The following is a 14,622-nucleotide window of genomic DNA, read 5'->3' on the forward strand; positions in this document are numbered from 1 at the left end:
TGATCTTCCTAATGTTTTAAAAAGTATTTAATCCTTACCCATCTACGAACGGTTCATGAAACGATGTTCATGCGATGAACGTCGATCCCGCTTATGCCGATTCCGCTGCCATCTGAAAATTTTTGAATTTTCTGCGGCATGGGCGGGTTCCCATCAGTTGTCTCCACCGGGAGGAAAGTCAATTTTGACTTCCTCTCCCGTGAAGGGTTCACATTAGGGCATCATCTTAGGGCCTAAGGTTTAGAATACTTTTGTTCCCTTGACCTTCCTACATACCCTGGGTTAGTCAGGAAATTCTATGGCACCGTCACACGGGGTGGTGGTGGTATTCAAGGGAATGTAGCCAATGTCCCTGTTTCAATCTCGGAGGATCTCGAGTCCTCCACCTCTCTCGAGAGGGGATAGCTCCCACACATCCCACTAATAGGTCTGTGGCCCTTACGGCCATCCTAGGGAGTGTACCCCAATCACCCATTGAGGAGCTTTTTGCAAATCAGCTCTCCGCTGAAATGCGCCTCCTACTTAGTATTATCTCTCGCACCCTCTTTCCCAAAACTGGTAGATTTGATTTCATTTCCGAAAAAGACTTAGCCTTAATGTTCAATATCCTACATGGAATTCCTCTCAACTTTCCAAAACTCATTTACAGTTACATTAGTGAACCCCTAGATAAGCCTAGATTGAGTCTCCCCTATGGTATGCTCTTCACCTTGATCTTTAGGGAGTTAGAGGTTCCTATCCTTGAGGGGGAACCTTCTCGCTCACTTCGATACACAGACCATATAGGTGAGGGGACTCTCCACCGAATGGGTTTCCACAAGGTGGAGGGTACATGGGTTAGGAAGTCCTCTACATCCATACCATCTGACCCCACTGCTCATCACTCTCCCACCTCTGACCATGACCAGGACATCTCCACAGATCCTTCCACCTTCCCATCCACAGCTGGTTCCTCATCCACTACCAGCCCCTCATCCTCTGCTGGACCTTCATCCACAGTGCCACCACCTCAGCAGCCCCTAGAGGTCAGAATTAGTCCTGAGCAGCTCCGAGAACTGAGGGATGACATTGTGAGGGAACTCAAAGGTACCTCCAGTACACCCTCCACTGAGTTGACTCCCTCCATAGTAGCAGTGTCTATCATGGTAGCCGAAGTCAAGGAGGAGCTATCCAGTTTGAGGAGTCTAGTTCAGGGTCAGTACTTGAGCCTCACAGCTATTAAGGAAGACACGAAGCAAATGCAAGATTTTATAAGATCTGAGCTGCTAAGGCTAAATCAAGAAGCAGAAAGGCTTGCAAATGTAGTGATAGATAAGCTTGATACAATCAACGAAAGCGTGACCCAACTGACCCAGATTCAAGCTAGGACTACTTCAGAAATAATTGCGCAACTGGGGAATCTCTTTGAAGCCGTTAGTTTGGTTGCAGTGTCAGCGAAGAAATCTGGGAGCTTCATCTTCTTCTTCTAGACGTCCTTAGACTTGTATTTTGTTTTATTATCATTTAAAGTCCTTTTGGACTTTCAATCATTGTACTCAAATTTTGTAATACTTACAATGAATTGAAGTCTTTTTCTAAAAACTTGTGTACATTGTGCTTTCTGTGTTATGAGTATTGTGTTATGAGCATTGTCTACATTGATTCATTGATATTCCACCTTTTTGCTATGACGATAAAAAGGGGGAGAACATATGATATATTGTAAATAAAGGGAATCACTAAACAAGAAAACCTTTAAGCAAAATATGATTTGTTCTAAGTGGATTCGATACCTCGAGGCTTATTATCTCTCTGTTGGGGCTCCTCAAGGAGTAATCTCCAAAATCTATTCAAGGGATATTCAGAGATTAGTTGAATCATATTCAAGAACAAATCGTCAGATTTTTCCTTCTATAATTAAGAACTTAAGCTCAAGTTTAAAACATTAAAAAAAAATTCAGAAAACTCGAGCGAAATTCAAACAAAATTGAATGCACATGCTGAGGGGGAGAATCTGAAATTCTAAGAAAGCAAATTCATTAAAGACATATAAGCCAAATAATTGATTGCATGATTTGAAGGCTTATATAATTCCAAATGAGAGGGAGAGCTTTAATTTCAAAGTATAGTGACTCATACCTTTCAATTTTTGGATATACTAAATGACTAGACATTTGAATTCATTTCAAAACTTTATCTATGAATCATTCTTTGAATGGATAATTCACTTTACTAATGCTCAATATTTTGTCATCATCAAAAAGAAGGAGATTGTGGAGTAATTGAGTATTCCCTAATTGATTTTGATGAGAACAAAGCATTTTAAGTGTATCTTATGTTGTACTAATGAATTCAATCTAGTGTTTCAGGCAAATATGTGTGAATTTCTATTTAAGTGCCTCGAGCTTTGGTTCAAAGTAATTTGGCTAAGTGTTGGACTCAATTTGAACCAAAGTCTGTATCACGAGTCGACTCTGAAACTTTGCGAGTCGACTCCGGGTGGCTTGATGTTTCTGGCACAAGCTCGAGTCGACTCCAGAACTCCTCGAGTCGACTCCGACTGAGAACAGACAGAAAGACAAAACGATGGATTTTAGACCCTGTTAACGAGTCTACTCCAAAAGGTTTCAAGTCGATTTCGATGCTTGCCGAGTCGATTCCGATGCTTGCCGAGTCGACTCCCGATGGTCCCGAGTCGACTCAAAAGGGTAATAGACAGAAAGACAGAACGATGGATTTTAGACCCTGTTACCGAGTCGACTCCAGAAGATTGCGAGTCGACTTCGACGTTTGGCGAGTCGACTCCCAGTTATGTCCGAGTTGACTCCTAGAGGAAAGCAGTCTGAAAGGCAGAGAACCAATCTCGGAGATCCTGTGAACGAGTCGACTCCAAGTGTTCCAGAGTCGACCTCCGAGTCAGCCGAGTCGACTCCAACAAGGCCTGAGTCGACTTCGAGGCAGATCAGTTCAAAAGACAGAGAATCGATTTTTCGGCCTCTGAGAACGAGACGTCTTCCGAAGATCACGAGTCGCCTCTCAAGACAGCCGAGTCGACTCGAGGAAGAAAAATAGAAAGATGGGTTTCTGGAACCCTGACAACGAGCCGACCCCTAAGTGCCCGAGTCATCTCTAGATGTTGGTGAGTCGACTCCAGTTTTGGTCCGAGTCGACTCCAAGACGAGACAAGCACTTTAATTCAAATCCTGAACAGTGGGCGAGTCATCTCCAGTAAAGCGCGAGTCGACTCCAGTAACAGCCGAGTCGACTCCAGATCGCACGAGCCGACTCCGATCCCAACGGATACATTGTCAGGATGTGCAGACGGGACAGAACGGCTCCAAATCTCTCTCTAACGGCTAGTTTTCGAAAGGAACCACTTAAATAGCCAGAGTGAACAATAGTAGACAACAAGAGAGCTATTCCATCTAAGCATTAAAGCATTTTCAACCACCAAGAGCTTCCATTGAGTAAATCCAAGAAAAAGAAGAAAGAAGTGCATTCAACTCAAACCAAAAAGTGCTTCCTTCGCATTCAAGGCTCTACTACTGTCCTTCATCATTCGGTACATTCAAAAGGAGACTCAGAATTCGAGAAGCTCCTACTTCCTCATCTAAAATCTATTTGAGGACTTATACTCTGAAGCTTTAAGTTTTATAGTTACAGCATTCTTTTAGTTGGATTAATTGCTACTGTAACAGTTTCATTAATTTGAAACTTGTAAAGGCGCTTCCAAGCCTTGATTGGAAGTTGCTGAATCGGGTGTATTCAGCAAGGGTGATAGTTTTTGGTTGGTTCATCTGAAAACCAACTGGGTTGTTTCTGAGCCTGGAAAAATAAACGGTGTAAAGCTTTTGGTTGGTTTATCTGAAAACCAACTGGGTTGTTTGTGATCTCGGAAAACAAAAGGTTTTCGGTTGGTTGCCTGGAAAAACCAACTGGATTTTTGATTATGAGCCCGGAAAACAATCAGACTGTAATCTGCTGGGTTATAATAAAATCTCAAGCTAGGCTTGAGGAGCGGACGTAGGTGCTGGAAGTGCACCGAACCACTATAAACCTTGGTATTTGTGATTGTTGTTCTTCTCTTCCCTTCTTCTACATATTTCTTACAGCTATCCTAACCTTATTCACCGTTGTACCTGCGCAATATTATTTCCGCGGTCGAATCTATAAGATAACAGTAACTCATACTTTCCATACGTTTTTATCTTCAGCTTTAATTATTTTTTTTGAGACCCAATTTATCCCCCCTCTTGGGCTGCACCTCTGGGCAACGAAAATCTAACTTAAAATACTTAAAAGTGTGGGGGTGCTTAGCTAAAGTAAAAATCTCAGAAAATAAAAGAAAGAAAATTGGACCCAAAATAGTAGATGCAATATTTATAGGATATGCAATTGAGAGTAATGCTAATAGATTTTTAGTATTTAACTCTCAAATAAATAAAATTAATAACAACACCATAATGGAAGCAAGAGATGCAATCTATTTTGAAAATATATTTCTCTTTAAAACAAGAATAAATGATCAAATAAATATCAATAATAATTTAGGGACTAGTTCTAGCAGAAACAGATTTAGAGAAGAAGAAGAAGAAGAAGAAACTAAACATAGAAGAAGTGAAAGAACTAGAATTGAAAAGAACTTTGGAGAAGACTACTACACATTTCTCATAGAAGACTCTCCTACCTCTTTAGAGGATGCCTTGAAATCTCTAGATACCTCCTAGAAAGAAGCAATAGATAATGAAATGCAATCTATAATTCAAAACCATATTTGGAAATTGGCAGACCTACCCCCAGGAAGTAAACCCATAGGGTGTGAATGGATCTTTAAGAAGAAACTTAGGCCAGATAGAACTGTAGACAAATATAAGGCGAGGTTAGTAGCCAAAGGTTTTACTCAAAAATCTGAAATTGACTTCTTTGATGTTTATGCCCCTGTAGCTAGAATCACTACCATTATGATTCTTATTGCCTTGGCTTCCATTCATAAGCTGGTTATACATCAAATGGATGTTAAAACTGCTTTCTTGAATGGGGACCTAGATGAAAAGATCTACATGGACCAACCCGAAGGTTTTATTGTTCCAGATCAAGAGAAAAAGGTATGTAGGTTGATTAGATCTCTTTATGGTCTAAAACAAGCCCCCAAACAATGGCACCTTAAATTTGATGAAATAATCCTAACTAATGGATTTAAAATTAATAACACAGATGAATGTGTATATTATAAAAAGAAGAATAGCAAAATTATAATCTTATATCTATATGCAGATGATATCCTAATTTTTGAAACAGACTTAGAAATTATTAATGAAGTAAAACAATTTTTATCTCTAAAATTTGACATGAAAGATTTAGGAGAAGCAGACCTAATCCTAAATACTAAAACATAAGGAATGAAGATGGAATAACTTTTTTCCAAAGCTACTATGTGGAGAAGATTCTTAAAAAGTTTTACTACTCTGATTGTCATCCTGTATCTACTCCCTATAATCCATCTCTTCATCTAAAGAAGAACTTAGGTGATCCAGTCAATCAAAGCTTGTATGCCTAGATCATTGGTTCTTTAGGATTTCTTGCAAATTATACCAAACCTGATATTGCATACTCTGTGAACCGATTGAGTAGATATACTCACAATCCTAATAATGATCATTGGACTGCTCTAGAAAGAATTCTTAGGTACCTTAAGGGTACTATATCTCTGGAATTACACTATTGTGGTTATCCTACTGTTCTGGAAGGCTATAGTGATGCCAACTGGATCAGTGATACAGTTGACACCAAATCCACCACTGGTTTTGTCTTCCTTTTAGGAGATGCAGCTGTATCATGGAAGTCTACCAAACAAACTATAGTAGCTAGGAGCACCATGGAATCTGAAATGATTGCCCTAGATACCACTAGCATTGAGGCCGAGTGGCTTAGAGATCTACTGATGAATTTACCTCTTGTGACTTCACCATTACCTTCTATATCTATTCATTATGACTGCAGATCTACTATAGATAAATGCAATCAAGAAAATGCAAATGTGAAAATGAATAAGCACTTGAAAGTGCGCCATAAATCATTGAGATACAAATTAAAGAATAATTTGATTACACTAAATTTTGTAAGATCCGAAAGGAATCTAGCTGATCAACTTGCCAAAGGATTGTCTAGAATAGTGGTTCTAGAGTTGTCGAGGGGGATGGGGCTAAGCCCATAAGTAAAGTCACCACGGTGGTAACCCAACCTAAAAAGGTTCAATGGATAGAAACAAGCTAGATAGGTGACTAATGAGGAGCACTATTTATTTTTCCCATCTCTAGGGCAACAGTGCTCATAGAAAGCAACGGTTAGGTTGAATTTTTACTCTTAATGAATCCGAGACCCATCAGGCAGGGTACCTACTTGCTCGTACCCTTTTTAGGATTCACCTATATGCATGTAGTCGTGAGGCCGCGACTGCATATGGTTGTAAAGCGCAAACCCGCTCGAGCATGTTCACGCTATATTATGTGTGCTGTTGATGAAATCTGAGTCATAGACCAAGGTTCAAGGTATAGTCCACCTTAGTTTCACAGAGATAATCAATTGTCACTAAGTGAAGGTTCAAACCGAAAGGTACCTACACCTATTACATAATATAAGATGCTCAGCATTTTATTTTGATTTTAAATTTTTTAAATATTTAATTTATGTGGGGGATTGTTGAATTAAATCAAATATTTTAAAATTTTAAAAACCAAATTGGTCAATGGCCAAGTGACAAGCATCCGCGCACAAGCAAGGGAGCAAACATGAAAAAATTTTCAAAGAAAGTAGGCCATGAAAAGTGTCATGCATCCAGCGCAAGAGCAAGCATGGAAAGGCCCCACGAAGAAGGAAGAAAATATGGACGACCAAGATGCAATAAGCCGAAGGATCAAAGGAGCACAAGAAGACACATCATCAATTCGCGAGAGGAAAATCTTCTTCTTTTGACATGCCTGAGCCTATATAAAGAGCTCTAGGAATCATTTCAAACAACAATCAAAATTTTCTCTTCTTCCTATTCTAAGAGTGAGGATCCTAGTATTATTTTGATGCTTACAAAGCCATTGAGGCCATATGGAAGTGCTAATGCCATTAATTCAAATGTGTATGTACATAAATACTCAAGAAAGAAAGAAATGATACATTCTCGATACGCTCGATACATTCATAAAACATAATGGATACAAGATCAAAATAACTCTCAAGAGTAAATTTCGAGATAAGGGTTATAGTAGAGCAAGAGAGAAAACTTTAAAATTGATTATGAAAAAGTTTCAAGTTAAGATTACCTTAAAGGGCAATTCTGTAATTTTTACTATCAAGAGAATAAAACCTTATTGTGCCTAAGCATCCTAATTTGCTTGGAATATCATATTATTGTTTCAATGTGCGTAACTAACCTTCAAAGTGTAAAAAACATGATTAGAGTCGACCCCGATACATTTGGCACGCCTTGGAAAGAAGTGGCACGCCTTTGAAACACTTAGCATAGAGTAGGAGTCGACCCCAAAAGAGATGGAGTCGACCCTGGCACGTTTTGGGAACATTCTGGCACATATGGCACAGATGAATAGTAACTCGGGTCGATCCTAGAAAAGCTCGAGCCAACCCTAGCTTCAACCACTGCAAAAACAGCTTTCTGGAATTGACTGAGAGGGCCGATCCCAAGCTTCCTTGAGCCGACCCCAGTGGGGCCGACCCCAAGAGACCATGAGCCGACCCCAAATTCAGAACTAAAAAAAAAAACATGTCTCTGAATTTCTTGAGAGGGCTGATCCCACTGTAGCAGGGGCCGATCCCACTGTAGCAGGGGCCGACCCTAGAAAAGCTTGAGCAGACCCAGCCTGATGAACAGTAACTTGAGCCGACCCCAGAAAAGCTTGAGCCGACCCCAGCCTGATGAACAGTAACTTGAGCCGACCCCAGATTTGCTCGGGTCGACCCCAGCATGGCTGACAACATAACGGCTAGTTCTGCAAAAATACTTTTTGAGCTCCCAGCGGCTAAAAACGGCTAGTTTCTCCATTGCAACGGCTAGAAAGTCATCTTTGGAGGTTGGAGAAGTATTTAAGAGCCACTATTCATCAAAGGAATGTATCTTGGTGGAAATAAAAGTATGCATTCAAGAGAAAAGAAAATCCAAGAGAGTTTCATTCATTGCTTCATTCAAATTCTGAAAGAAGGTGGTTGAGCAGTCTTCAAGTGAATTCAAGAGCTCTACCAACCCCTTGAGGAGTGAAGCAACGTTGGCAAAGAAGAGAAGAGCAACCTACAAAGTGATAAATATTTTTTTAACTCTTTTCTAAGTACATTATTGTATTATTTGCTCACTTAGGAGCTTTAAACCTTTTATTTCTCATTCATTGTAAGGTTTGTTGGCGAGCCCATAAAACCAACGGTGTAGGTTGTTGGTGTTAGGAACCCGCCCATGCCGCAGAAAAATTTTAAAAATTTCAGATGCAGCGGAAGAGGCATGTGCGGGATCAACCGTTCATTGCATGAACGTTATTTAAAATCGTTCGTAGATAGATAAGGATTAAAAACTTTTTAAAAATATTAGAAGATCAGATCTTCACCTTGTGCGGGTAGATGATCACCGCAAACTGATAATCGTGGTTTTAGATGAAGGTTCGCTTGAAGCCGTTCAAGTGCCCGGCCACTACGGGTATCCATACGAAGCAGGAACCGATCCAAGCTTTCTATCTCCCCGGGGTGCTAGCTCCCTTGCAGAGATAACTTTGATGGCTGATCTTCTCTCTTTCTTTCAACTCTTGAATGTGCTTGAGAGGAGGAAGAAGAAGGATGAAGAAAAGAAGAGGAACGAAGCCCCTGCAACCCACTTCCTTTTTATTGCGTTGGAAGAAGGAAGGGAAGAGGATGAGGCCGCCAACACCTTGGACTCTTTTTCCCTTGCTTGCGGCTGAAGACCAAGAGGAGGAAGGGGCCACGGCACAAGGAGGAGGAAAAGAGGAATTACCTCTAGGGTTTGGCCTTTTGGTCCTTATAAAGTCATATGAAGCTCCTACCTTTTAGCAGCTTCATTATATTCCTTTTAAGAACCAAGGGTAATCCCTCATCACGCACGCCCCCACTTGATCTAATCAAGTGGGGCGTGGGTCCTAACTCTAGGTGATTCAATCCTCTTCCAAAGAGGATTGGGTGCACTTGTTTTCCTTCAAATTCTAATCCAATTAGGATTCGTTTGAATCATGACTTAATTGAACCATTCAATCCCAATTAAATTAGGAGTCATCATAATTCATTAGATTAATAATTAATTAGGACTTAAGAAGTCCTAATCCAATTAGGACTTATTTAATTTTAGTCCTAATCCAATTAGGACTCTAATTTGAATCCAAAGTCCTAATCCGATTAGGACTCTAGGAATCCTACTCCAAGTAGGAATCCAATTTTAATTCAAAACTTCTAATCTAATTAGGATTGTTGGAATCCTACTCCAAGTAGAAATTCCAGTCCTACTCCAATTAGGATTCTCAGTCCTAATCCAATTAGGACTCTAGGAATCCTACTCGAAGTAGGATTTGTGTTTAAGTCCAATTAATTAATTCCATTGTTCCTTCTTCAACTGAATATCAATCGAATTAATTACTTGTGATTCCTAATAACGATTCAACCATCGGATCGGTCAATACTTCTAGTGTGTGTGATCCCATAGGTTATATTCTGACTGGTAGTGAGATATATTGTGATCTCTATCACAATATCATTGAAAACTCCTTTCAATGGGTCGGAACGATTCCAACTCTACTCATTAGGGTTTATCGATCATCGAGATAATTCCTGTGAGTTCCACCATCCACCAGTGACACCTAGCAGCATGTAGTGGCTACCTAGCAGAATGGAATGATGAACCTCTAGGTGCAGTTATCATGTGATACAATCCTTCTATCGTGGATCCCTACAAGACGGAGGTCATGGATAACCCGTCAAACCCCTTCGTCTGTCATATGTCAAGATTTATTCGACTTATGTTCGAGAGCGGAGAACTCTTTCTCCACTGTGCAATCTGCCCCGGCCGAGGTCTTTCGAACTCAGTCTTATAAATCACATAGGATCTCTCCTTATCTATCAAGGTCGATAGATTCCTTATAGGTGCATACCCTACTCCTACAGTGAACCTACTACAGCCAATCTACACTGCATGGACCCATATGGCTAGAGACCATGTATATGTGCAGTCAAACTACAATAACCTTACTGTGAGTAGCCTAAGAATCGCAGGTCAAAGGACCAGTCACACTACTGAACATCAAGCAAGTCACTGACGAGTGGATAGACATCCAAGTGACTTCTTGTCTTGGTCACGCTCAGTACCCTTGTTCTTAACAAGCACCTGCACTATTACTTCAGTGTCTCCACACCGTGGACTCGAATCTCGTCAATCCATAGGATAAGTAATGTGTGCACTGATCTCATCGGATCCATCACCGTCCTCGTGATGATCCATCGATCAGGAGCATTTAGAAATTAATCACTAATGATACATGGCTCAAATTCTCAACTCTTGAGAATATGCATTATTATCTTATTAATTTCTTGGACGATTCATAGACACAATAACAATATGAATGAAAAAGATGCCTTTCATTTATTTAATAATAAATAGTCAAGTACAAAAATATGTCCCTAGAATTAATAATGTGTCAGCCAGATTGGCTTCTAGGGCATACATCTAACAATCTCCCACTTGCACTAAAGCCAATTGGTCATGTATCTTAGGCCCATCTTCTCAACGTGGGCTTCAGTCTTTTGCTGACTCAGCTGCTTAGTGAATGGGTCTGCCACGTTGTCCGCGGAGTCTACTCTCTGCACCTCGACATACTTCTTCTCAACATAGTCGCGTATGAGGTGGAAGCGCCGCTCTATATACTTGGACTTCTGATGAGACCTTGGCTCCTTAGCAAGAGCTATGGCGCCATTATTATCGCAGTAGAGTATTATGACATCTAATGTCATCACGTCCAACTCTGCAATAAATTTCTTGAACCAGAAGCCTTCTTTAGCAGCTTCAGAGGCGGCGATGTATTCAGCTTCCATAGTAGAATCAGCAATGATCGGTTGTTTAGAACTTTTCCAATTCACCGTACCACCATTGCATAAGAACACATATCCAGATGTTGACTTCCTATCATCAATATCAGTCATGAAGTCTGAATCTGTGTACCCTTCTACCTTTAACTCTGATGATCCTCCAAAAATCAAGAATAAATCTTTAGTTCTTCTCAAGTACTTAAGAATATTTTTCATAGCTGTCCAGTGTTCTTCACCTGGATTCGACTGATATCTGCTTGTGACACTCACAGCAAGGGCTATATCAGGTCGTGTACATAGCATGGCATACATGAGGCTCCCTATTGCCGATGCATAAGGGATCTTGCTCATGCGTTGAATCTCTTCAGATGTATTGGGGCACATCTTCTTGGAGAGATGAATTCCATGCCTTAGGGGTAAGAGACCCCTTTTAGAGTTTTCCATGCTGAACCTTTTCAGCACTTCCTCTATGTACATCTTCTGTGATAGACTAAGCATCCTTTTAGATCTATCTCTATAGACCTTTATTCCCAAAATATAGGATGCTTCCCCAAGATCTTTCATGGAGAACTCTTTTGACAACCAGACCTTGACTGAGGTTAGCATGAGAATATCATTTCCTATCAGGAGGATGTCGTCTACGTACAGTACGAGAAATACGACAGCACTTCCACTAACTTTTTTGTAAACACACGGTTCCTCTTCGTTTTTGATGAAATCAAACATTTTGATTGCGTCATCGAAACGAGTGTTCCAACTCCGAGATGCTTGCTTTAGTCCATAGATGGACCTTTGCAGCTTGCAGACCTTGTGATCTCCATCACTGGAAGTGAAACCCAAAGGCTGTTCCATATAGATATCTTCATCAAGATATCTATTCAAGAAAACAGTTTTCACATCCATCTGCCAGATTTCATAATCATGAAATGCTGCAATGGCAAGCAATGTTCGGATGGATTTTAGCATGGCTACAGGTGAAAAGGTTTCGTGATAGTCAATGCCTTCGCGTTGACTATATCCTTTCGCCACTAGCCTTGCTTTATAGGTCTCTACCTTTCCATCCGAACCTATCTTCCTTTTGTAAATCCATTTGCATCCAATAGGTACAATACCTTCTGGTGGATCTACTAGGGTCCAGACTTGGTTGAAATGCATGGAGTCTAACTCTGATTTCATAGCTTCCAACCATTTCTCGGAATCGATATCAGATATCGCGTCGTTGTAGGTTTTGGGATCCTGTGTGTGATCCCTATCTCCCACTAGGAACATTTTCTCGGTATCCTCTTCTAGTATATCTAAGTATCTATCGAGAGGATGGGAGACCCTACTAGATCTGCAAGGTGGTTGAGGGACATCGTGTACTGGCTCTGTATGAATGGATTCGATAGGATCCATGACTCGTTACTTTTCGGAGACTTTCTTTTCAAGCTCAATTTTCCTCCCACTGCCTCTATCAAGGATAAACTGGTTTTTCAAGAAGATGGCGTGTCGACTCACAAACACATTGTGATCTTCTGAGACGTAAAAATTGTATCCTAATGACTCTTTAGGATATCCTATAAAACGAGCACTTATGGTCCTAGCCTCTAGCTTGTCCGTCTATAGTCTTTTGACGTGGGCCAGACATCCCCAAATCTTGATATGACCAAGACTTGGATTCTTACCATACCATATCTCATACGGTGTGGTAGGAAAGATTTAGAGAGAACTCTATTCAGTAGATATACTGCAGTAAATAAGGCATCTCCCCAAAGAAACATAGGTAAATCAGTGAAGCTCATCATGGACCGGACCATATCCAATAGAGTCTGATTTCTTCTCTCTGACACCCTGTTGAGTTGAGGTGTACCCGGAGGAGTCTATTGTGAGACTATGCCATTGTCCTTGAGATAGTCCCAAAATTCTCCACTAAGGTATTCTCCTCCTCGATCTGATCGAAGAGCCTTAAGAGGTTTTCTAGTTTGTTTTTCTACTTCATTCTTGAACTCTTTGAACTTTTCAAAAGATTCAGACTTGTGTCTCATAAAATACACATACCCATACCGTGAATAATCATCGGTAAAGGTAATGAAGTACGAATAACATCCCCTAGCTTGCACATCGAATGGGCCACACACATCTGTGTGTATCAGGGTAAGTATTTCAATGGTCCTCTCCCCATGTCCTACAAAGGGCAATCTAGCCATTTTTTCTTGAAGACAAGACTCGCAAACTGGATATGACTCGGAAGTCAATGAGCTGAGAAGCCCATCTTTATCCATTTTGTTCATTCTGTCCTCTCCAATATGGCCAAGCCTGAGGTGCCACAAATATTTTTGGTTTATCTCATTCCTGGATCTCTTGGATCCTTTGGCACTCACTTCTTTCTCAGACACATTTATAGATACATTTATATGCAAATAATAGAGACTATCAATCATAAAACCACGTGTGACTATTTTATTTCTGAAATAAATAGAACAGTAGTCTTTGTCAAATGTAAAAACATGACCTTCCTGTGCTAGACATGAAACAGAAATCAAATTTCTGCTAGCAGCAGGTACATAATAGCAGTCTCTAAGTAATAAACTAAAACCAGACGGTAGTCGCAGATGGTAGGTGCCCACAGCCACAGCAGCAACTTTTGCCCCGTTGCCAACCCGAAGGGTTATCGCACCTTCCGCCAGCCTTTCTACTTTCCTTTAGACCCTGCATGGTAGTGCACAAATGAGCACTAGAACCAGAATCTATAACCCAACTAGAAGTAGAAGAAATCGTTAGATTAGTTTCAATTATGAGCAAGTCTATACCTTCTGAAGGTATGTCACCTTTCTTGTTCTTCAGGCTCTCGAGGTATGAAGTGTTGGGGTATGTGGAGACCATTAGTGATGAAGAGAATTGAAGGAGAATTAATTCTGCATAGTTCTGTCTGGCGGACTGTCGGAGTCGACTCGAGCTACAGTCGAGTCGACTCGGGAACAGTCGAGTCGACTCGAGGCCTGTCGAGTCGACCCGGGAGGAGAAAAGCCGAAAAACCATGTTTCTGTCTGGACTGTCAGAGTCGACTCGAGCTACAGTCGAGTCGACTCGAAGCATCGTCGAGTCGACTCGAGCCACAGTCGAGTCGACCCGAGATCATGCCAGTTATACTGGAAGTTGTCTAGACGTGCCCGAGTCGACTCGAACTAAAGTCGAGTCGACTCGAGCTCGCAGGAAATCATACGGATGAGTTTCCTTTGGTGTTTTTGGTGGCACTTCGACGGCTATGATCATCTGAAGGTCTTGAGACTATATATAGGACTCATGAGAGCCCTAGGGGATAGAGATTGCCGTATATTTGAGAGAGACTCTTGTTTGTGAGGCTAGGGTTCTAGAGAAGAAGAGGATTGGGATCCTACTTCTTGTGCAAAGGGAATTCTGTGTGAATCTCTTGTAGAGCGATCGCTTGTGATCGTTCGAGTGTGTGCTATCTCTGTAATCAGATCATCCTAATTGAGATTTGGAGCGGTGGACGACGTAGGCTACTTGTAGCCGAACCTCGTTACATCTTTGTGTTTGCTTTGCTATTTTCTTCCTTCTTCTTCCTTT

Source organism: Phoenix dactylifera, unplaced genomic scaffold (assembly GCF_009389715.1).
Source record: "Phoenix dactylifera cultivar Barhee BC4 unplaced genomic scaffold, palm_55x_up_171113_PBpolish2nd_filt_p 000892F, whole genome shotgun sequence".
NCBI lineage: Eukaryota > Viridiplantae > Streptophyta > Magnoliopsida > Arecales > Arecaceae > Phoenix > Phoenix dactylifera.